This window comes from Rhodnius prolixus, unplaced genomic scaffold, assembly GCF_049639745.1.
Source record: "Rhodnius prolixus isolate KJV_2025 unplaced genomic scaffold, Rpr scaffold_6, whole genome shotgun sequence".
NCBI classification, from domain to species: Eukaryota; Metazoa; Arthropoda; class Insecta; order Hemiptera; family Reduviidae; genus Rhodnius; species Rhodnius prolixus.
In genome coordinates, this window is record NW_027411634.1 from 36,624,092 (window position 1) to 36,647,576 (window position 23,485).

A 23,485-nucleotide genomic window follows, 5' to 3' on the forward strand; every position below is an offset into this window, starting at 1 on the left:
TACAATGTATGCCTGGCTAAGAAATAGAATGTCAGAAACAGACTATATGGAAATTCCAGTAAAACTAACTTCGATTTCTTATTTTTCCGTTTTTATTGATTTTCTTTTCTGTATTTTCTGTATGATTTTCTATATTTCCCTATTTATTGAACCTCTACATCAAAAACAAGCCAACCAAATTCGTATAATGTACTGTGGCTAAGAAATAGAATTTAAAAAAATGAAAATGAGAAAATTCCAGAAAAACAAATAATTATTTCCTATTTACCCTTTTTACTGAACTTCTTCATCCATAACTAGCGTACCTATTGAGTACAACGTATTCCAGACTAAGAAATAAAATAAAAGTATGGACCACAGGAGACCGTTGATACCCCCACCCAAAGCTGGAATTAAAGTCTGCCTCGGGGTGCCCTCAGGAGGGGTCTGATGTCCGCTCCTGTTGAGCATGGACGTAGACGACTTTCTTGAGATGCTAGACATTCGCGGGTTCTCGGTCCTGGGCTAAGCGGATGATATTTTTGTGGTGGTCAGAGGCTGGCACGAGACAATAGATGCTGGGCTCATGCAGGAAGCACTCAAGATCATAGTGAATAGGTGTTGAAGGGTAGATAGAAGAAGGGCCATAGAGAGCTACAAAAATCTTCGAATTATTGCCAAAACTGTGGTTGTGTCGTGTGAGGTTAAGTATCTGGGCGTTGTCCTAGACTCCTGACTCACTTAGAAAGCACATCAAGATAAAGTTAAAATAAAGCCAAAACAGACTATATGTGGTATCACTAGAACCTGTGGTTTTCGCCTCAAAATCTGTACACAATCAGTCATTTCAAATTATGATCTACACTAGTATGGTGGAGGAAGACTGAACAACAGACGGCCATCAAGGCTATAGCCTGGGTGCAGAAACTGGCCGGCCTGTTGATTACGGGGGCCAATAGCAGTGCCCCTACTGCCTGAGAATCACCAAGGATCCAGTGCTCAGAGACTGGATCTGGAGAGAACATTAAAACAACATGGTGATATGTCCTGGGGTAAAACACAGCAAGACTATGAGGCCTTGGATAAACAAAGAGTCAAAGTGACTCTGTGCTTGCGCAGAAATCAGATTACTCCGATCACAGGCTTATTCACTAGGCATGATAGGTTCAGGAAGCATCTGATCAAGATAGAGCTTATTAGCTCAGAACCGTTGTGCAGATTGTGTTAAGAAGAAATGGGAACGACCTCTCACTTGTTAATTCAATGGCGTTGCAATCGCGTGGTTACGAAATGAAATCTTTGGATGTTTGAGACCAAAGATAGTATCGCAAAATGAACTAGAAAGGCAATTCCTCTACTTCTTTAGTAGGGAGGTTTCGTCTACTAGATCCAAAAATCCAGCCAAAATAAACCACTTTTGGATGCGGTGCCGTGGGGCTTAGGTCACGTCCCGTTTTATTTAATCTTAATCTTTACTATGATTTCATATTTTCCCTTCTACTCAACCACTAACCATTAAATCAATAACACACCGACCTCATGAGTATAATGAAATCCCTGCGAAAAAATAGTATGTTAGAAGTAGAAAGTAAGGATATTTCATACAACTAACGACGCTTTCCTATTTTTCCCTTTTTACTCAACCCTTACATTCAAAAACAGTCGAATAAAAAAATGTATTAAATTCCTGGCTAAGAAATACAATGCTTAGCCAGCATACATCGTACACATTACCTAGCCTATATTTTGATACCGACGTTCAGAAAAAAAAAAGTAAAATGAGAAATCATGGCTTTTCTAGAATTTCTGTTTCTAAAATTCTATTTCATAGCCAGGCATACATTGTACCAATTAGATCATCTACTTTTCTATAATGAGCTTCAAGAAAAAAAATAATTAAAAAAACATAAAAAAAGGAAATCATAGTTTGACAAGAATTTCCTTACTTTCAGTTTCTAAAATTCTATTTCCTAGCCATGCATACACCATACACATTACCTCGTCTACATTTTGATGCTGAGGTCCTGTAAAATAGGAAAAATAGCAAACCATTGCTAGTTTGTCAAGAATTTCCTTCTATTTTGTTTCTAAAATTCTATTTCTTAGCCAGGCATACATTGTACATATTAGGTCGGCTAATTTTAGATTTCGGGGTAAATAAAAAAGGAGAAAATAGCAAACCATTGCTAGTTTGTCAAGAATTTCCTTCTATTCTGTTTCTAAAATTCTATTTCTTAGCCAGGCATACATTGTACATATTAGGTCGGCTAATTTCAGATTTCGGGGTAAATAAAAAAGGAGAAAATAGCAAATCATTGCTAGTTTGTCAAGAATTTCCTTCTATTCTGTTTCTAAAATTCTATTTCTTAGCCAGGCATACATTGTAAATATTAGGTCGGCTAATTTCAGATTTCGGGGTAAATAAAAAAGGAGAAAATAGCAAACCATTGCTAGTTTGTCAAGAATTTCCTTCTATTCTGTTTCTAAAATTCTATTTCTTAGCCAGGCATACATTGTACATATTAGGTCGGCTAATTTTAGATTTCGGGGTAAATAAAAAAGGAGAAAATAGCAAACCATTGCTAGTTTGTCAAGAATTTCCTTCTATTCTGTTTCTAAAATTCTATTTCTTAGCCAGGCATACATTGTACATATTAGGTCGGCTAATTTCAGATTTCGGGGTAAATAAAAAAGGAGAAAATAGCAAACCATTGCTAGTTTGTCAAGAATTTTCTTCTATTCTGTTTCTAAAAGTCTATTTCTTAGCCAGGCATACATTGTACACTATACCTCGTCTAGATTTGAATGCTCAGGTCTAGTAAAAAAAGAAAATTAGGGAAACATTGTTATTTTTTCAAGAATTTCTTTACATTCTGTCTCAAAAATTTTATTTCTAAGCCAGGCATACATTGTACACTATACCTCGTCTAGATTTAGATGAAGAGTTTCAATAAAAAAGGAAATATATGAAATCATAGTTATTTTTTCAAGAATTTCCTTACTTTATTTATCTAAAATATTTCTTTTTCATGTATACATCGTACACTATACCTCGTCTAGATGTGGATGCTCAATTTCTGTAAAAAAAAAATATGAAATCTTTTTTTTTTTTTTTATAGAATTTTATTATTTTCTGTTTCTAAAATTCTATTTCTTAGCGAGGCATACAATGTACACAATTCCTCGTCTACTTTTGGATGCTGAGGTTCAAAAAATATTGAAAAATATGAAATTATAGTTTTTCAGGAATTTCTTTCCTTTCTGTTTCTAAAATTTTATTTCTTAGCGAGGCATACAATGTACACAATTCCTCGTCTACTTTTGGATGCTGAGGTTCAAAAAATATGAAATTATAGTTTTTCAGGAATTTCTTTCCTTTCTGTTTCTAAAATTTTATTTCTTAGCGAGGCATACAATGTACACAATTCCTCGTCTACTTTTGGATGCTGAGGTTCAAAAAATATTGAAAAATATGAAATTATAGTTTTTCAGGAATTTCTTTCCTTTCTGTTTCTAAAATTTTATTTCTTAGCGAGGCATACAATGTACACAATTCCTCGTCTACTTTTGGATGCTGAGGTTCAAAAAATATGAAATTATAGTTTTTCAGGAATTTCTTTCCTTTCTGTTTCTAAAATTTTATTTCTTAGCGAGGCATACAATGTACACAATTCCTCGTCTACTTTTGGATGCTGAGGTTCAAAAAATATTGAAAAATATGAAATTATAGTTTTTCAGGAATTTCTTTCCTTTCTGTTTCTAAAATTTTATTTCTTAGCGAGGCATACAATGTACACAATTCCTCGTCTACTTTTGGATGCTGAGGTTCAAAAAATAAGAAATTATAGTTTTTCAGGAATTTCTTTCCTTTCTGTTTCTAAAATTTTATTTTTTAGCTAGGCATGGATAGTCCATATTAGGTCGGCTAATTCTAGATTCTGATGTACAGAAAGAAGGAGAAATAGGAAACCATAGTTTTTTTCTAGAATTTCTTTACTTTCTGTTTCTAAAATTTTATTTCTTAGCCATTCATACATTGTACACATTACCTCTTCTAGATTTGGATACTGAGGTTCAGTAAAAAAAAGAAAAATAGTAAATCATAGTTTTGCCTGAATTTCATTGTTTCCTTTTTCTAACTTTGTATTCCTATCTCGGTACACCTTTGGTCTGCAATTTAGGATGTGGTGTTTCAGTAAAATGGGGAAATAGATAATCGTAGTATGTTTTTCTAGAAATTCTTTGTTTTCTGTTAGTTATATTCTATTTCTTAGCGAAGTGTACATATATTGTACACATTATGTAGTCCACGTTTGAATGAAGTTTCAGAAAAAAGAGAAAATAGGAAATTATAGGTAGATTTCTTGAGTTGTTATTTCTAACTTTTTATTTTATTTGCGAGGTGTACATTGTACTCCTTAGGTTTTTTATTTTTCGAGGAAGGTCTTCTGTGAAAAATGTAAGATAAGAAATAATAGCTTTACTGAAATTTCCATTTTCTTTTTGTAATATTCTATTTCTTTGCCATCCATATGTTGTCCACATATTAGGTCGTCTAGATTTCGTTACAGAGGTTATGGAAAAAAGGAAAAATAGGAAATCATAGCTTTACTAGAATTTCTTTATATTTCGGTTATAATATTCCATTTCTTAGCCAGGCATACGTTTTACAGAATAGGTCTGCTAGATTTTGATGCAGTGGTTCAGAAAATAGGGGAAAATAGGAAATGATAACTTTATTAGAATTTCCTTATTTTCTGTTTTTAATATTCAATTTTTTAGCCACGAATAAATCCTACCTCTTAGGTCGTCTAGTTTTGATAGCAGATGTTCAGAAAAATTGGGGATGAAATTTGTTCATTAGCTTTATTTGAAAAATATTATTTTCTGTTTCTAACATTGTATTTCTAAGCCAGAGCTTTTTGTACACATTACAGCCACTAGATTCAGTTGTAGCGGTCTAGAAAAGAGGGAAAAGAAATATATTTATAGTTTAACAGGAAATTCGTTATTATCGTTTTTTAACATTCTATTTATGACTGTACATTATATACTTTATACTGTACTAAATAGTACATAATAGTTTTTGATACACAGTTTCAGAATATAGGGGAAAATTGAAAATGTTTTATTGTTTGTTTTATTTGTTTTATTGGAAGTTCCTTAATTTTCGTTTCTAATTATGTGTTTATAATCCTGGTGTAATATCTCATGATAACAGCTAGTTTTGGATGTAGTAGTTCATAAAAGTGGGAAGAAATGGAAAATCGTTGTTAGTTTTTTGAAAATATTTTCTGTGTCTAACATCGCATTTCAAAGCCAAGCATATATAATACATTTTAGGTTGGTTCATATGGAAGTGGAGGTTCAGAAGGAAAAAAATGAAACTCTTCATTAGTTTTTCTGCAATTTCCTTATTTTTTTTATGTAATATATTTTTTTTAAGCCAGGCCTACATTATACACATTAGGTTGCTAGTTTTGAATATAGTTGTTCAGAAAAAATGGTTAAATGGAAAATCTTCATTGTTTTGCTACAGTTTTCCAAGCAAAATAAGGAACGGTATGATCACACAGGAATAATGTTTGTTTGAAATCAACCCATCCACTGATCAATAGTTAAACACTAAACGGAGAACTACTCTGAAATCAGAATGATTAAAAAAGTAAAGGTTCATAACAAATAAGTGAGACTTTTTTTTTTTAACTATTCTTCCTTTCTGGGTTCAGTAGTTGCGTTCATTAGGAGTTTCTGAAGGTGATTCTGTTATCTTCTAAATTCAACCACAGACAACTTTAACCCATTCAAAATGTCCTGATGAATGATACAATGGAACCAGAATCTAACAAGAAACTAATCGATTGTTTAAAGATTTCTCCGGCGACGGCAAAAATACTGTCAGAATTAATAATTAAGAATTAATAAACAATATTGACTAATAATTGAGCCGTTCACTGCTAAACTCGATTAACTCCATAAAACAAAAAGTGGAGTAATTCGATGAAATAAAGTACACTGTTTTTTAAAATTCCGTTTATAATATAGTCAAATAAATTTACTTGAATCATTTTTCCGATTTACATTAGAGCACTAGGTAAAACAAAATGACTTTTGAAATAAATTATTTGCTATTCAACGGCCAAAAACATTTTGGCGTTTAATGGTGTAATAGTTATTATTTGGGAAATTTTTTATAAACGTAAAAAGCTATGACCGAATCAAGTGCTCTGCCACTTAAATTTAAGATATTTCAAAAAGTGGAGTTAATCGATTGTGCAGTGAACAGTTCCATTGTAAATAATGGAGAATTAGTCATACGCATAACTTTAATTTGATTTGAATTTTCAACAACAGGTAGAAACGAGATCCCGTACACTTATTTTTCTGGAGTTGAACAGGAATCACACAAGACACTCAACCCAGACGAATATTACTCACATTTCAATCCAATAAAAAATACATAAATGCTTCTCAATTTGAGAAAACTGGTTTAACTTTCAGCTGGAACATTATTTTACCAGATTAGAAGAGGTCATTACCAAGGAACAACAACCAAAAAAGATGCCATAATTCTTCAAGGTCCATAGGAGAATCCTCCCAATATTGTAACATCCTGGCATTTTCCCAGCAGTTTTTTTTGCATTCTCCTTAGGCAATCAATTGGCGTAAGTCTCATTTCGCCATCTAAACATATAGCACAATAAAACATGTTATAAAAAGCTAATAGCTCTTTTCTAAGTGGTATTGAAAAAATAATTCCACCGAGAGGGGGCTGTCCTTCATCGAAAGAAGAAAAGCCAGATAAACCTGTCTAAGGCCATTCAGCTAATTTTAAGGGTTTACGTGTAGTTTACAATAGTATAATTATAAATTACGTTTTATTTATAGCATTTACTATAGTAAAATTTTTAAATATTATAGTACTATTTTGGGGATGTCAACGGCTTGGAACCTGAATCTAATGTACCTCATTTTCCATTATCCCTAACTAAACCTCTTCAAAAAACTTACATATCTCCTAAGTCACAAAATTACTTCGTAACATCAACCAATTAATACATATTGTTAGGTTACTGCTGCAGGGACTAGGTCATCTTCAAGGCTTATACTTATTAACAGTTGTAACCTGTTTGGTATGGTGAATTTCACTGGTAAAATTAGGCACACGATATAAAAGCAAACTGATGATAATAAAAATTACAGAGACAGTCACCAAAAAAAGAAACACTACTCAACAATTATTATATAAATAAATAGCAGACGAATTTTTGTAATATTTTCCGTCATAATCTGTATTCCGTAACCTGTATTATTATTCGCCAATTGAATTAGGTATGTGAATGAATTTCGTGATGAATAATTTAGGAATATTAAATAACTTTAATGGTTTAAATATTTTATAATACATACCCATACTCAATAAACTATTGCACAACTACGGCTTTTTACCATTCTTTGCATTTAATGAGACGTGTGCATCCTTTCTCTTTATAAATTAATTGAAATTGCTCTTTTATAAGTTTCTTTAAACAATTAAGGATGATCAGGGGACATGTGTGCAAAATTATCAATACATTTGAAATAACTGCTATTCTGCAATTAAATCACAAATCGGAAACTGGAACCAATGCGATCTCATATTATCTCCACCTTAGGAATAGAAAACTCTCCTTACAAAATTAATTAATATCTATTTTCAGTGGCAAAAACACTATACACACACACACGGGCGAAAGCTAAAAAGAAGTATGAATATTTAACACTACAGGTAGTTTGCAATAAAAAACAAAAAGCGTATTTCGCTCTTATGTCAACTTCGTAAACCCATCTTCCTAACATAAAAAAAAAACCAAACATGTAAGTGATTAAGCAATGCTGAATACCATTTGCCATTAGCACAAATAATAATTATAAAAAAAATCTTTCCAGAATTATTTTTCCATTATTATAATTCTTCTCCACTTCAAAATATGCACTTGAAAGGCAATATTGGAGTAAAGTTGACTCGCCATCATTCCTTCCGCACATCAATAGTTGGACACCACAAGGAGGGACTATCTGAAATGATAATTTTAAAACTTAAGGATTCTCAAAAAATACGCAGATATTTTAAATAATAGTAAAACAGTTAAAACGGGTAAATATTATTTTTTTTTTAGCTCCGTTGGTACCTTTTAATAGAAGCTTCTGGATTAGATTCTGTTAACTTCTTATTTTAAATACAATACACACACATTCAAAAGATGAATGATGCTAAACAGAAATAGAAAAAAATTAAAATAGTTTAAGGACTTTTCCAACATAGGTCAAAAAGCTCATATATTTCAAGGCCTAAAGAAATATTAACCAATTGTAACACCGTATTATTTATACCTATTAACTAAACATCTGATTTCCATTCATAAGAATAGTGAAGGAATGAATACCTGAACTATTTTTTCTAAGGAGATCAGCAGGAACCTCACATCTAAGTCCCTCAATCCTCTTTTTCTAGATCCGCTAGAAGAGTTCTCCCATCTTTGTAATATCACAGAATTTTTTCACCAGTATTTTTTTGCGTTCTCCTCCTCAGGTCTTAAAGTCCTAAGGGTATCTTATTGCAAACATATTATGAAAAGCCAATTCCACCCAGTGAAGGCCAAGTTAAAATATGTATGCCTAGATAAACTGACATTGAAGTTAAAAAATCAAATTAAAATCTACAGGTCTTTTAGAGGAAATGGATTTGTCTCCGATATTCACTCACCTCTCTGGCGAAAAGAAAAATAATAATGTAACTTTAAATTATTATTATTATTTACTATTTATTATAATTACATAATACTTAAATACCATTCTTTTAAGTTTTACAGATTCTTCAGAGTCGCTGCTCTTAACGATCAAAATATCCGCCTGACGTATAAGATTAAATTAAAGTCTCTTTCCCATCTTCTTGTACAAGAAACAAAAATAATAAAATCATAGCTCCAATAAAAACCTGTTGGGTAAAATAACCAACTGAATATTATCAAAAGAGAAGGTTATTGTTGAAGGTTTAAATAAATCGCCACCAGGGCGCTCTGATTATTGAAAAAATTCATTTTGCAACCAAATAATATTAAAATTTCAAGTTTTGTATTAGGATACAAACCAGCGTAGGAGCTCTAATGTGTTAACATTTTTTTTTTCATTTTTAGAAATTTTCTTTAAATACTTAGCAATAAAATATTTGTTTTTGACAATTTGTTTATTCATTAAATACATATAATAAACAAATTTATAGTTCTTTAACTATATGCTTTTTTTTAATGCTATTTAGTAAGAAAAAAGTGAATTTTAATCAATTTCTAGGCTAAAGGTTAGAAAGAGTAAGGTTTTTTTGTTTATGATTTTATCTGTTCCTTAAAAAAGAAATAGCATGTTTCTGTTACAGGCCATAATTTTCCTAAAAACTACTAGGCTGTAATAACTTTTAGAAAAGAATTAAAGAGCATATGATAAAGATAAGAGTTTAGTAAAGAACTATCAGACACAAGGTAATTCTTTAGTTTCTTTGTTTTTACTTTTAATTTTGATAATATAAATGTGCATAGTAAAAAAGGTAATGTACTATATAAATAATTAGTGATCCCAACTTTTAAAGACAGAAAAGATTTGTGGTTATTGTTTCATATTTTTCAAGGGAATTCAGCTCACATTAGGTGACTAGAGTAATAATACTGAAGAAAATGAAACTGGAAGTACTTTATTCTGTACCTTTCCTAAAGAATAATTACATTATGTTTAAAAGTGTCAGTTCTTGTGGCATGTACAAGAGAAATTTCAATTATCTACCTTAGAGAAAGTACGTTTTATCAAGTAAGTAACAACTAATATCAATTCGAGAAATAATAGAACAGTTTTCTTTTTTATCTCATTCTATTTTCACCATCACTTTACCTCAGAGATTTCGTTAAAAATCATTATAGTGGTGCTTTCTTTTTTTAGATAGATCCAATTCGTAGGTGGAGGATAAAGGCGGAATATTGAATCCCTCCTCAGTGAAGTATAAGGTTTCCAAATACACTACTTGAAATTTGAAATGTACCAACTACATATTCACGGAAATAGGCAACCTTAGCTGCTAGCGGGATGTTGAGGTATGTTATTACTTTCTTAAAAAGTCTGTTAAGACAAAAAAGTAATTTGTTATAAGGCAATCATATAAACAAAGTTTTATTGCACATAATTAATTTTTTTACAAAATAAAAATTGAGCTTCTCGTTTATTGGATCACAGTAAATTGGTGAGATTTTACGGTAACAATGTCGGTCTTTAAATACGAGTAGGTCAGTCTCGAGCTTGAATTACATCCTCCATTCTATTCTACATACTCTCAATGAATGATTGAATGAATTCACAGGAATTTGTCCCATTCTTCTATTATGTCAGACCGCAACTCCTCAAGACTACCAGAATCCACGCCACGTGACCTAATCCGCCTCTTTACGAAATCCCGTCCATGTTCAATGGGGTTTAGGTCCGGAGTTTGAAGTAGCCATGTCATTCTCGTAAATTCAGTAGCTGTGAAGAAGTTGTATACAGCTCTTTCTTTTGGGGACTTGCATTGTGTCTATTTAAACAAACGATTAACCATTTGCTTGTGATAAGGGCAACACTGTAGCATGTAGAACTTTGTTTAAGCAACGCTCAACAGTCATCTATTGTTGATGTCAATGAATCTGTCCTTTCGTTCACGAGTTGCTCGTAATCGACCCCCTCCATGCCTACAAACTACTGTTCCTGTCCTATGAAGACGATTTCGGGCAATCATTATCAGTTGGTAGGGAACATTGAAGCGAGCACTCAAAGATTCGCCTAACTCCACATTCCCATAGCCTGATTAAGTAGAACTACGCACAGACGGTTCATTTCGGCATACTGCGGTGTCCTACACTACCGAACGGCAAGCATTAACTAATAGGAGCTTTTTAACTTGAAGTTTATCGTTTCATTTGTTTTAAAAGATATAGCTTATAGGGTTTAATGTCAAAACTCCACATAAAATTTTGTTTGTATTATTGCTTTATTACAAATAACTTTTTTTATTTTAACAGACTTTTTAAGAAAGTAATAAAATAACTACCCGTCAGCAGCTGTTCAGGGAATTTGTAGGTGGTACGTTTCAAATTTTGAGTAGTTTACTTCGACAATCATTGGGCGCAAGAGATCGATCTTGGGCTTGAAATGCCTCTTAAAATACAATGTTTAGGATTATCTGCAACTTAGAGTAGAAATTATTTTTATAAAAAGTATTGAATAATCAATATAGAATGTGTTGTTTAAATAGAATAGAATAGATGTAAAAAGTAATCAATTATGTAATCTACACAGTCGAAATCTAATAAAGACTGTATCTTTCATTGATGTTTACATGATTACAGAAATTTCATTTTTTACTCTTAGAAAAGTTAGTTATCTGAATATCTCGTAAATAATGTCTAGTTAAATCATTTAGTAATTCTAATTATCGGCGTTAAAACATCTGTAGTTTATAATAATCAATGTGCATTGATATATCTGATAAATTTCAACATGGAATTAATAGCTGTGTTACTATGTTGTCTAATGTATTACACGTTCATCTATAAATGTTTTATATAATATATTTTTCAATTATTATTTAATGTTTATATGAAATTATGTTTTATCTAGAGATGAAATTATTATTTTTAAATATATTGTAATTAGCTAACTTTATTAGTAAGAGAACAAATAAACTATTGTTAAACATAAAAACAAATAAAATACAGATTGCCTTAGTTATAGAGTTTTGTTCCAAACATAACTTTATTTTTATTCATCCTATTGTGCGCCAGTAAGGTAAGGAGTTAGAAGAATATTTGCAGCCCTCAGACATATATAGGTATGACGGCGTGTGGGTTTGTTTTTGAAATAGATAACTAGTTTTTTACGTTTGTTTTCAAATTAGAGCACCTTATCCTTCTCTTAGATTTGAAGAACGATTTGATTTCTCTACCATGACTTAAAGAATTGACTACTAGAATAAATTGAACACTTCTACGCTTTCAATATGATAAGGTTTAGGTAGGATATAATTTTAAATAAAGTAACACTCTATTTCTATTCATATATTTAAAAGATAAAATGAATATTACAATAATAGCGATAATACAAAATACAACTGCTTTGAACAACAAACTTTAACTAACGAAATGTTTTCAATGCAGAACCACAATTTCCTGAGGAATGTTCCATGGGTAGTTTCTTAGTTAGTTTAGATCTAGTACACAAGATCCCACTTCATCGCAGCCAACGACGCCTATATTATGGGCTACCATTTGTGCAGCAAATCCTTCCTTTAGTATTAGCTTTGTTGAATTGAATTTGATGATCAGCATCATTTATTTCCAATGTATCGTAATATCTGGAACAGTCAATTATGAGAGTCAACGACTTTGTGATATTAGAGACAACAAGTATCCATGTAATATTACAATCCACATAAATGATTAAATAGATGGTGTCTTTTTCACACCAATCTCTTCTATCTCAAAAACATTGCTAATGATTACACAGTTTATGCGTAAACACTACCACCGAAAAAGCCTTAAAAGAATTTTAAAAAAATAACACTAAAGGGATTTTTAAAATCAGCTGAGGCTAGCGTTTCCTTCCATAAAATAATTCATATGACTATGCCATTATGCTTCCTCATTAACTAATAAACGATAATCATGATCCATATTTACAAAACTATTGATAGATTTTAATTAAATTTACAAAATTTAAAATTACTTAGTCTTGAAAAATGATTTAAAAACAAAAAATTCTTACCACTATAAATTATTCCAATAAGAGTTGTATCCACCTTCTTAAAAAAAGTAAGTTCTTCTTATGAATTTAATTTATATTTATTTTCAGTAGCAAAAAAAGCTTTAATACTCAGTAAAAGGAAGTTTTTTAAATTCCAAAGATCCCTTGAGTGCTGCGGATTTTGATCTTATACACATCCCCCTAAATGTCCGTCAACAAAAAAGAGTGGAATACAAAACTACATGCCATTGACACAAACATATATACATAATAAAAATATATATGTTCTAAGTCTATTAATAGTCATCATCTGATGACTTTTCTGAATCATCTAATGGATTTTCTGAAGGTGATTCCGTTATCTTCTAATGTTAACTTCAGACAACTGAAACCTACTCGAAACGTTTTGATGATATAATAGAACTAGAAACTTACAAGAAAATAAGTCCTATTTTTAACCATTTTTTCGGCGACGGCAACAATTTCAGGCCTAAAGAATTAATAAACAATCGCAATAGAGATTTATCTACAAGCATGAATCTTCATGAATGTCTAGAATAAAAAATAAATAAATGCTTCTCACTTTAAGAAGTGAGTAATATTTCAGTTGGAAGAATATGTTATCAGATTATAAGAAGAGGTCATTACCAAGAAACAGCATCCAAAACAGTCACCACAAATCTTCTAGGACCGTAGAAGAATCCTCCCAATTTTGTAATATCTTAGAATTTTACAAGAAGTTCTCTTTGCATTCTCCTCAGTCAATGAGTGGCGCAATCTCCGAGAGGAGGATGTAGCGAGATTCCAAATCAGTGTTCAATTTCACTCCACTTTCTTCTTTCTATTAAAATTCAATTTCTAATAATATCATTTAGTTTTACTTATTAGAGATTATTAGTGGAACCACTTAAAATAATTAGTCTTAAAGATGATGAAGGAATTTAATTTATTGATCAAGGAATTTTGCGATGAATGATTCTCATTAGTGAATCATCTAGATATTAAAACAACTTTAATGATTTAAATTTTTTGTTCCTGCTTGAACATAGTCATGCACAAATTTTGCCTTTCTTTGCACTAGTTGACAGGCAGGTATCCTTTCTCCATAAATTAATTGATATTCCACGACAATTTTTTTGTTTGTTTAACCAATTAAAGATGATCAGGACTCATACGTACGAAATTATCAATACATTTGAAATAATTGAAATTCTGCCATTAATTCTCAAATCGAACTTGTTATTATACATTTCTTATAACTTAACGGGATCTCATATTATCTCCATCTTACGAGTATTTATTTTCAGGGGCAAAAACGTACACCAAACAGGCGGAAGCTAGAAAGGAGTATGAATATTTAACACTACAAGTAGTTTGCAATAAAGTGCAAAAAGGGTATTTGGCTTTTACATCAACTCCGTAAACCCATCTTCATAACATAAAAAAAAAAAAAAAAAGTAAGTGATTAAGCAATGCTGAATACCATTTCTCAACAGCACAAATAATAATAATAATAATAATAATAATAGGTAATAAATCTCATTGACAATTTTTTTTTTGGTATTCAGAATGTTTAGGTGACTATTCACTAAAACATAACACACGGACACTTTCGGACCCTCCATTATAAAATTCCAAGCCAAATATGCACCTGAAAGACCACAGTGGAGTAAGGTCGGTACGCCATCATCCCTTCCGCACACAATAGTCAGACACCACAAGGAGCGGCCCTCTGAAATGAAAATTTTAAAACTTGAGGATTCACATAAAATAGGCAGATATTTTTTGTAAACAGTATTTTTCTTCTAGTTCCGTTGGTGCTCCTTATTAGAAGCTTCTGGATAAGATTCTTTTAACTTCAAAAGATAGTTAAGTACAAAAGAAACACGATCAAAAGATGAATGATGCTAAACAGAAATAGAAAAAAATTAAAATAGTTTAAGGACTTTTCCAGCATAGGCCGAAAAGCCCTTATATTTCAAGACCTAAAGAATTATTAACCAATTGTAAAACCGTATTATTTATACGTATTAACTAAACATCTGATTTCCATTCATAAGAATAGTGAAGGAATGAATACCTGAACAATTTTTTCTAAGGAGTTCAGCAGGAACTTCACATCTAAGTCCCTCAATCCTCTTTTTCTAGATCCGCTAGAAGAGTTCTCCCATCTTTGTAATATTATAGAAATTTTTCACCAGTATTGTTTGCGTTCTCTTCCTCAGATCTTATAGTCCTAAAGCAAACCTATTATAAAAAGCCAATAGTTGCTCCTTACTCAGAACCTCCGAAAAAAACAAATTCCACCCAGTGAAGGCTGAGCCTAGATAAACTGACACGGAAGTTAAAAAGCCTAAAAAACCAAAAGTGAAGGGAAGATTGTGTTAAAATCCACATATTTTTTTTTTAGAGGAAATGGATTTGTCCCCAATATTCTCTCATCTATCTAGCGATAAAAAAATATTAGCAGTAATTAATTTACAGATTTGTAAATAATCATTACAGATTCTTTACTATTTATTATAGTTACATAATATTTAAATACCATTCTTTTAAGTTTTACAGATTCATCAGTGTCGCTGCTTTTAACGATCAAAATATCCGCCTGACGTATAAGATTAAATTAAAGTCTCTTTCCCATCTTCTTGTACAAGAAACAAAAATAATAAAATCATAGCTCCAGTAAAAAAACCTGTTGGGTAAAATAACCAACTGAATATTATCAAAAGAGAAGGTTATTGTTAAAGGTTTAAATAAATCGCCACCAGGGCGCTCTGATTATTGAAAAAATTCATTTTGCAACAAATAATGTTAAAATTTCAAGTTTTGTATTAGGATACAAACCAGCGTAGGAGCTCTAATATGTTAACATTTTTTTTCATTTTTAGAATTTTTTTTTAAATACTCAGCAATAAAATATTTGTTTTTGACAATTTGTTTATTCATTAAATACATATAATAAACAAATTTATAGCTCTTTAACTATAAGCTTTTTTTAAAATGCTATTTAGTTGGAAAAAAGTGAATTTTAATCCATTTCCAGGCTAAAGGTTAGAAAGAGTAAGGTTTTTTGTTTATGATTTTATCTGTTCCTTAGAAAAGAAATAACATGTTTCTGTTACAGGCCATAATTTTCTTAAAAACTACTAGGCTATAATAACTTTTAGAAAAAAATTAAAGAGCATATGATAAAGATAAGAGTTTAGTAAAAGTACTATCAGACACAAGGTAATTCTTTAGTTTCTTTGTTTTTACTTTTAATTTTGATAATATAAATGTCCATAGTAAAAAAGGTAATGTACTATATAAATAATTAGTGATCCCAACTTTTAAAGACAGAAAAGATTTGTGGTTATTGTTTCATATTTTTCAAGGGAACTCAGCTCACATTAGGTGACTGAGAAATAATACTGAAGAAAATGAAACTGGAAGTACTTCAGTAAATATCTATCTTAGAGAAAGTATGTTTTATGAAGTAAGTAACAACTAATATCAATTTAAATGTAACTCGTACTTATAAATTTATTCGAAAAGCAAAGTGACAAAAACAAGTTTGCAAAACTATCGAGAAATAAAAAGGCATTTTTAAACAATAATAATGTGAAGGAGGTTCAACCATTATGTCACGAATCTACACCTGCATAAAATCAAGTTATTAGATAGTTCTAAATATGATAGCCGTCCTGGGGAGGATGAGGACCTAACGTATCAATTGTGTTCACCAAAAGAGTTGCCTGATAGACTTGTACTTCTAGATATAAGGTCTATCTGAGACAAACACCACTGCACCTAAAGGATATGTGGTTTTTAACAGATACTCTTTAATGATAAAGTTTTTTGAGTTTATTTTTGCTGTGGCCAAAAAATAAATTTTTTCCTAGTTTCCAGTTTTATTATATCATTCATTTGTACATTTTGAGAAGGTTTTAATTGTCTGTTGTTAACCCTAGAAGATAACAGAATCAGTACATAAATAAATTAAGTTTTTAAATACAATTCAAGGTGAAGATAACAATGAATCATATTGGAATGGCTTATAATGGTAAGAAGTTGCTTTTTTCCTAATAATTTTGCAAGACAATAATGTATGAATTTTAATTAATATCTGCCAACAGTTTTATAGGTATGGGTCCAGATTATACTTTATTTATTAAAAGAGTAGAAAAGTGTAATTGTAATATAAATTAGATTACGGTGAAAAGATGTGCACGCGACAACTTATGATAAAGGTGGTTATGTTTATGCTGGAGTATAATCAAATAGGGTATGTACTTAAAATATATAAATAATAAGGATTTTTAATATCCTATGATATTAAAATGAGAAATTCATTGATCAGTAAATTGAAGTACTTCGCTATTTTCACGTTATCGTTATTATAAGGGTTGCACTTGTCTTTATTAAGTATAAGTAACATTCTATTGGTACAAATTGTACGGAACAAAATCAGAGTAGACTGTGGGGTGAAACTAATCACTTGGAGAAGTATAGAATTGAATATTAACTGCTCTGGTGTTTCTAAAATCTAATTGGGTCTTACTAATTAACATTTTAAATAAATATTACAGGGATTTATTCTTTATGAGCATTACAAGATTTTACCAAGGAAATTCTTGCTTCTATACTTCACTTTCAGTCAATGAATGAAGATGAAATGAAGAATATGTTCATCCCTTCTTATATCGTAATTTCAATAAAAGAGACAGAGGAATTAAGAGACCGCAGCACCTTTAAATTCAGCTCAGCAGTAAAATAATTATAAACTAACGAATAGTAACCAAGGTGAGGAAGTATTAATCTTTAATTTTAGTAAAATAGGCAGAATGTTTTTAATATTTTCTTAGTTTTTAAAATTAAAGGAATCTAACACGATTATTCCACGATAGTTTATGATTGTGACACCCAAACATTTTGGGGACATCACGTATGGGATTTGAGTAATATTCAAATAACTAATAGTTATATTGTTCATACGTCTAGTGCTAAAATCAAAGGTGGTCGATTGGAGATCCAGCAGATTATTACTTTCGAAATATTGTTTTATCTTGTAGCACACAATCTTTTCGAAAGGATTAGAAACTATAGACAGCAATGAAATAGAGCGCAGTTCCCATAATGAGAATAGAATTTTTTTTTTGTAATGTAATAATTATTGATACATTTTAGTTGATGCAACATTTTTAAAATTTTATTAGAATGGTCAATAACCTGATTATTGCACGATTTGTTGAGATAGTGACAGCCAGTCATCGATGATTTTCTATGTATGTGCCCTCATAAAACTTAATTGGTTAAACAAGCAAGAAAATGGCAGAGCAATATCAATTAGTTTATGGAGAAAGGATACCTGGGTGCCAACAGCCTCCTCTCGGTGGAATTTGGTTTTAGTACTACTTAACACAATGTGGTTAACATTAGAAGATAACGGAATCACCTTCAAAAAAAATCCTAAAGAAGGCTACCAATGGATGTAGAAATAACGTTTTCATGATTACTCACTTTTCTGGTGGTTCTAAAAACTAATGGGGCCCTGCTAATGAACATATTAAGAAAATGTTGCAATTATTTATTGCAGAATGGCATCTCTAGTAATTACTATTGAAATACTTGTTCTATACTTCACACACAGCAACCAAGAAAGATGTAGTGAGGGATAATATGTTCATATCTCTTTAAATTCAAAATAAAACTGATGGAGGAATTAAGAGATCTTTGCAATGTTATATTCAGCTAAGAAATTAATTCATTTAATATCAACGAACAACTGTTCGTTAATGTACTCTTACTGTTCTTATACTTAAGAGGTAAGGAAATATTAATGTTGCGACCTACTGTTTTCTTAGTGTAATAGGCAGATGGTTTTGAACATATTTTAGTTGGTGCAACGTTTTTGAAATTTGGATAGAAAGCTAGAAACATAATTATTCCACGATGTGTTGCGATTGTGACACACAAAAGATTTGAGGATTTTTTGTATGAAACTGGGATCTCATCTGCAGTAATTTTCTGAATGGAACTAATAGCTATATTGTTGACTTGTCTGGCACTTACAGTACTCATGGCTTTGGTTTTATAAATATTGAACGTAATATTATTTTGTTTGGCTCACGCACCAACAGATCACTAATCCAAGTTAAATTATATTATACTCTATACTAATTCAAAGAGGGGGCAGTTTATGTAAATGGATTATAAAAGATGTGATATAACAGATACTTGTGAAATCCTGAATGAACACTTATATGTCAAGTAAATAACTTTTTTCAAACTTGAAACATATTTACAAAGTCTTGTGAATAAACTATCTTATGTGGATAATGGAACGCACAGAATAATATTTTTGATGACTATTTGTCGAGCAATTTTTTCAGAAAGGAGGAATTCATGGCGGGAACAATATGGAGCAGTTAAAGTGGCTAATAAACTGGCACATAAAGACTGAAGAACGCAGAGATTAGTACGCTACGCTCAGAGATTGTGCGACAATCGTTGGTTGGTGATATGATAACCTTGGCACTTTAAGACTTGAAGAGGACGTAAGAAGGACTAGCGCAAAAAATTCCCGGGATATTACAAAAATACAAGTGTTCTGCTGCCAAACCTATAACGTTCATTCTTCTTCATTGAGCGCCTTGAGTGTGATTGGTGTTAAATTCCTGAAAAACAAGTGTCCGTTTTCGGTTCTACTCGCATAACAATTTTTATGAGTGGAAATCAGATCATTAGTTTATTGATAAAAATAATTCTATGTTACAATTGTTTAATAATTAATTAGGTCATAAATTATGAGTTTTTCGGCCATAGCAGGATAAATCCGTAAACTGTAACAATTTTGTTAGTGTTAGTATCATTCATCAAGAACTTTTGAATGCTATTAAAAGGGCACGAACGGACCCGGGAAACAAAATCTCTGTTTTTTTTTATGAGATACTTCACTTTATAGAATTATTTTTATTTCAGATTATTTATCATATTTCTCACTATTGATCTGTGGATAGGATAATAGCGAACCAACATTGCTCCAGTATTGTCCTTCTGTTACATATTTTGCTTGGAACGCTACAGCACTGGGGAAGAATCATATTAATTGAAAAACATATTATTATTTGTGCAAAAGGCAAATGGTATGCAGCATTCCTCACTTATTCATTATTTTTATTTTATTTTATTTATTTATTTATTTATTTATTTATTTATTTTAGTTCCATAGTCGTGTTTATGGAATTGATGTAAAAGCCTAATCTGCATTTAATATTTTAGTGCAAACTACCTTGTACTGTTAAGTATTCTACAATTAAAGTTTTAAAATATTGTAATATTATAGTTTTTTTTAGCTTTCGCTCATGTTTGTGAATTGAGGTTTTTGCTATTGAAAATAAATAGAAATCAATTTTGTATGGCGAGCGTGCTATTCGATAGGTGGAGATTATATGCGATCGGATTGGAAAGGTTTATCGTAGTAACATATATGCTTTAATAACAAGGTCGATTTGAGAATTAATGGATGAATTTCATTTATTTCAAGTTTATTGATAATTTTGTGAGTGTATTCCCTGATCTACTTTAATTGGTTAAATAAACAAGGAAAATGGCAGAGCAATATTTTTTAATTTATGGAGAAAGTATTTCCACATCTCGATTGGCGCAAAGAATGACAATAGTTGTGCAAGATTATATACATAAGAAGTAAAGAAATATTTTAATCATTAAAGTTGTTTCAAAGTTATTAATTTTTAACAGTCTTCCAACTGAAATCTACCCCATTATTCTCCCATTTTTACTGGGAAGTATTTATTTATTTTTTATTCTGTTGAAACGTGAGTATTATTCTTCTTGGTGGAGTGCCTTTAGTGTGGTTCCTATTCAACTGCATTAAATATGCGTTCAGGCTTTCGTTGCTACTTGCAAAGCATTCTTTTCAATGGAAATAATACTTTTATATTATAATTTATGCTTATAAGTAATTTTCCAGTTACAATTGTTTTTTAGTTCGTTAGGTATTTAATTATGAGAGTATTTTTGCCGTTACCGGAAAAATCTTTAAAAAGACATCAGTTATTTTCTTATTAGATTTCACTGTATCATTCATCGGGTAATTTCGTGAGGTTTAAATAAATCAGGCCAATTCCATAGTGATGATTTCGTATAAGTATTATTTTAATTTACTATTAAAAGTATAAGAAAATGTGTCATCAGATCAGTTTTATTAACTTACTCTACGTTACAGATATTCCAAGCCATGATGATGATGGATGATGCTGTACATACAGCTATTGTATACAGAACGAAGGATTTGATAAAGTTTACCAATTTAAATTAATTGAAAAGCTTTTTAGTTTTCATTATTTGTAAGGGTTGCCACTTGTCGCTTACAAAAAAAAAAAAAAAGGAAGTCAATTATTACTTTTGCGACATTCAATTAATTCCAATGGGTGAGTACGCAAAATACAATCAAGAAATATAGCAGAGCAACAAACAATAAATAAATTTGTGGAGAGAGTGTACCTAGTCATCAAAAAGTGCATAGAATGGCCCATAGCTGTAGAAGGGTATTCTATCCGGGTACTTTGTAAAAAAAATCTAATCATTAAAGCTTAACTAATGAGAATCGTGCAACAAATTTCTAATGAGTAAAACTAAATGATTTTAATAGAAATAGAAATAATTTAAGAGAAATTGTTTAGATTACGAAATGAGACTTGCGCCACTTTATTGACCGAGAACTTTTTGGAAAATTCTAAGATGTTACAAAATTGGGAGGATTCTCCTACGGTCCTAGAAGATTTGTGACTACTGTTTTGGATGCTGTTGCTTGGTAACGACCTCTTCTTCTAATCTGATAATATATTCTTCCTACTGAAATCTAAATCAGTTTTCTCGAAATGAGAAGCATTAATTTTATTTTTTATTCTAGAAATTTATGCTCATAAATAAATCTCTTACAATTGTTTACTAATTCTTTAGGTATTTTTGACTGTCGCAGCAAAAATAGTTAACAAATCAATTATTTTGTTGATAGTTTCTAATTCTATTGTATGATGGACGTTTCGAGTTGTTTCCAGTAGTCTGCGTTTCTTTAGAAGATATCGGAATCACCTTCAAAAATACTGATGAAGGCCAACAATGCACGTATGAACGAGCAATATTAAAAAAAAAAATCACCAATTTTTTGTGAACCTTTTCTTTCTTAATTACTGTGATTTCAGAGGAGTTCTTCCTTTTTGTTTTTCGTTATAGATCAGTGTATGGAATGATATACAATCGCTAGTCCAATGGAAAACTGAAATAAGGTCGTTTTTATAATAATAGTAATATTTTTATTATTATAATTATTTTTGTCAATGGCATTCCACTTTTTTATTTATTTATTTGTAATCCACTTTTTTTCTTTTTATTTTTGTTAGTTCGATGGACGTGTTGATGGAGTATAAGGTTTAAATCCACTGAACTTAATGGATCTATGGATTTCAACAAACTTCCTTTTAGTTAGAACGCTTTTGCAACTGAAAATAAATATAAACTAAATTTTTACGAAGAACTTACTTTTGGTAAGGTGGATTTAACGTCAGGTCATATTGGAATGATTTATATTGGTAACATATACATATTTCTTTATTATTGTTAGTGATTCCTTATTTTGTGTTTCTATATTTGAGTTTGTACGCCTACTGTAAACTAAACTCATTAGGTCAACTATTATTGATTTGGAGTTTCGAAAAATGAGGAAAAAAATCATCTTTAGTTTTACTTTAAATGTTTTATTTCTTTTTTCTAACATTCTGGTCAAAGCTATGCATAGCTTAGGTATACTACTTTTTTGATATTGAGGTTCAAATAAAAAAGAAAAAGTTCATTAGTTTTATTGGACATTCTTTATTTTCTTATTTCATCTTGTATTTCTTAGCCAGAAGTACGTTATGCACATTAGGTTGGCTAGTTTTGGATGCAGAGGTTTAGTAAAACGGAAAAAATAGGAAAGCATAGTTATTTTTTTCAAAAATTTCCTTATTTTCTATTTCTAAAATTCTATTTCTTAGCCAAGCATACATTGTACACATTACCTTGTCTACATTTGGATTCCAAGGTTTATAAAATAAAAAAGCATACAAAATCGTAGTTTTACTGGAATATCTTGAATTGTTATTTCTTACATTCTATTTTTAGCCAGGAATACATTGTAAACATTAGGTCGGCTAGTTATGGAGGTTGGCGTTCAGTGAAAAATGTAAAATAAAATATCATTGTTAATTTTACTGAAATTTCCTAGTTTTCTGTTTTCTAAGTTCTATTTCTTAACCAGGAATACATTATATTCCTTTTAGGTTGGCTATTTTGGTTTCAGATGTTTGAAAAAAGGAGGAGTTAGAGATAGTTTAATAGTTCAACTGGTGATTCCTTATTTTGTGATTCTATATTTTAGTTTGTACGCCTAGTATAAACTAAACTCATTAGGACAACTATTATTGATTTGGAGTTTCAAAAAATGAAGGAAAAAATCATCTCTACTTTTACTTTAAATTCATTATTTCTTTTCATACTAATCAAAGCTATGCATACGTCATACTCATTAGGTCTACTACTTTTTGATGTAGAGGTTCAGATAAAAAAGAAAAAGTTCATTAGTTTTACTGAACATTCTTTATTTTCCAAGTTTAACATTGTATTTCTTAGCCAGAAGTACGTTATGCACTTTAGGTTGGCTTGTTTTGGA

At 30.7% G+C, this 23,485-nt stretch overlaps 3 long non-coding RNA genes across 10 annotated transcripts; 1 reads left to right on the top strand and 2 right to left on the bottom strand.

The window, feature by feature from the left end:
* Positions 1-5,316: 5,316 nt before the first annotated feature.
* On the bottom strand, positions 5,317-8,971 carry LOC141460322 (uncharacterized). 4 transcript variants are annotated; one of them, XR_012461862.1, is made up of 4 exons: positions 8,812-8,971; positions 8,406-8,729; positions 8,151-8,232; positions 5,317-8,037 (listed from the first exon to the last, which is right to left on the bottom strand). It is a non-coding gene; the product is annotated as an uncharacterized lncRNA (long non-coding RNA). The 4 variants fall into 4 exon arrangements; XR_012461863.1 differs by having other exon boundaries at positions 5,317-6,663; positions 7,390-8,037; positions 8,406-8,971; XR_012461864.1 differs by having other exon boundaries at positions 5,317-5,621; positions 6,519-8,037; positions 8,406-8,971.
* LOC141460321 (uncharacterized) lies at positions 8,971-11,751 on the top strand. 3 transcript variants are annotated; one of them, XR_012461859.1, is made up of 4 exons: positions 8,971-9,316; positions 9,392-9,494; positions 9,641-9,816; positions 9,946-11,751. It is a non-coding gene; the product is annotated as an uncharacterized lncRNA (long non-coding RNA). The 3 variants fall into 3 exon arrangements; XR_012461860.1 differs by lacking the exon at positions 8,971-9,316 and having other exon boundaries at positions 9,326-9,494; positions 9,946-10,097; positions 11,055-11,751; XR_012461858.1 differs by lacking the exon at positions 8,971-9,316 and having other exon boundaries at positions 9,326-9,494; positions 9,946-11,750.
* A 323-nt stretch (positions 11,752-12,074) lies between these two features.
* LOC141460112 (uncharacterized) lies at positions 12,075-15,457 on the bottom strand. 3 transcript variants are annotated; one of them, XR_012461739.1, is made up of 5 exons: positions 15,320-15,457; positions 14,855-15,127; positions 14,426-14,506; positions 13,423-13,615; positions 12,075-12,975 (listed from the first exon to the last, which is right to left on the bottom strand). It is a non-coding gene; the product is annotated as an uncharacterized lncRNA (long non-coding RNA). The 3 variants fall into 3 exon arrangements; XR_012461737.1 differs by having other exon boundaries at positions 12,075-13,615; XR_012461738.1 differs by having other exon boundaries at positions 12,075-13,615; positions 14,855-15,010; positions 15,320-15,456.
* Positions 15,458-23,485: the final 8,028 nt, after the last annotated feature.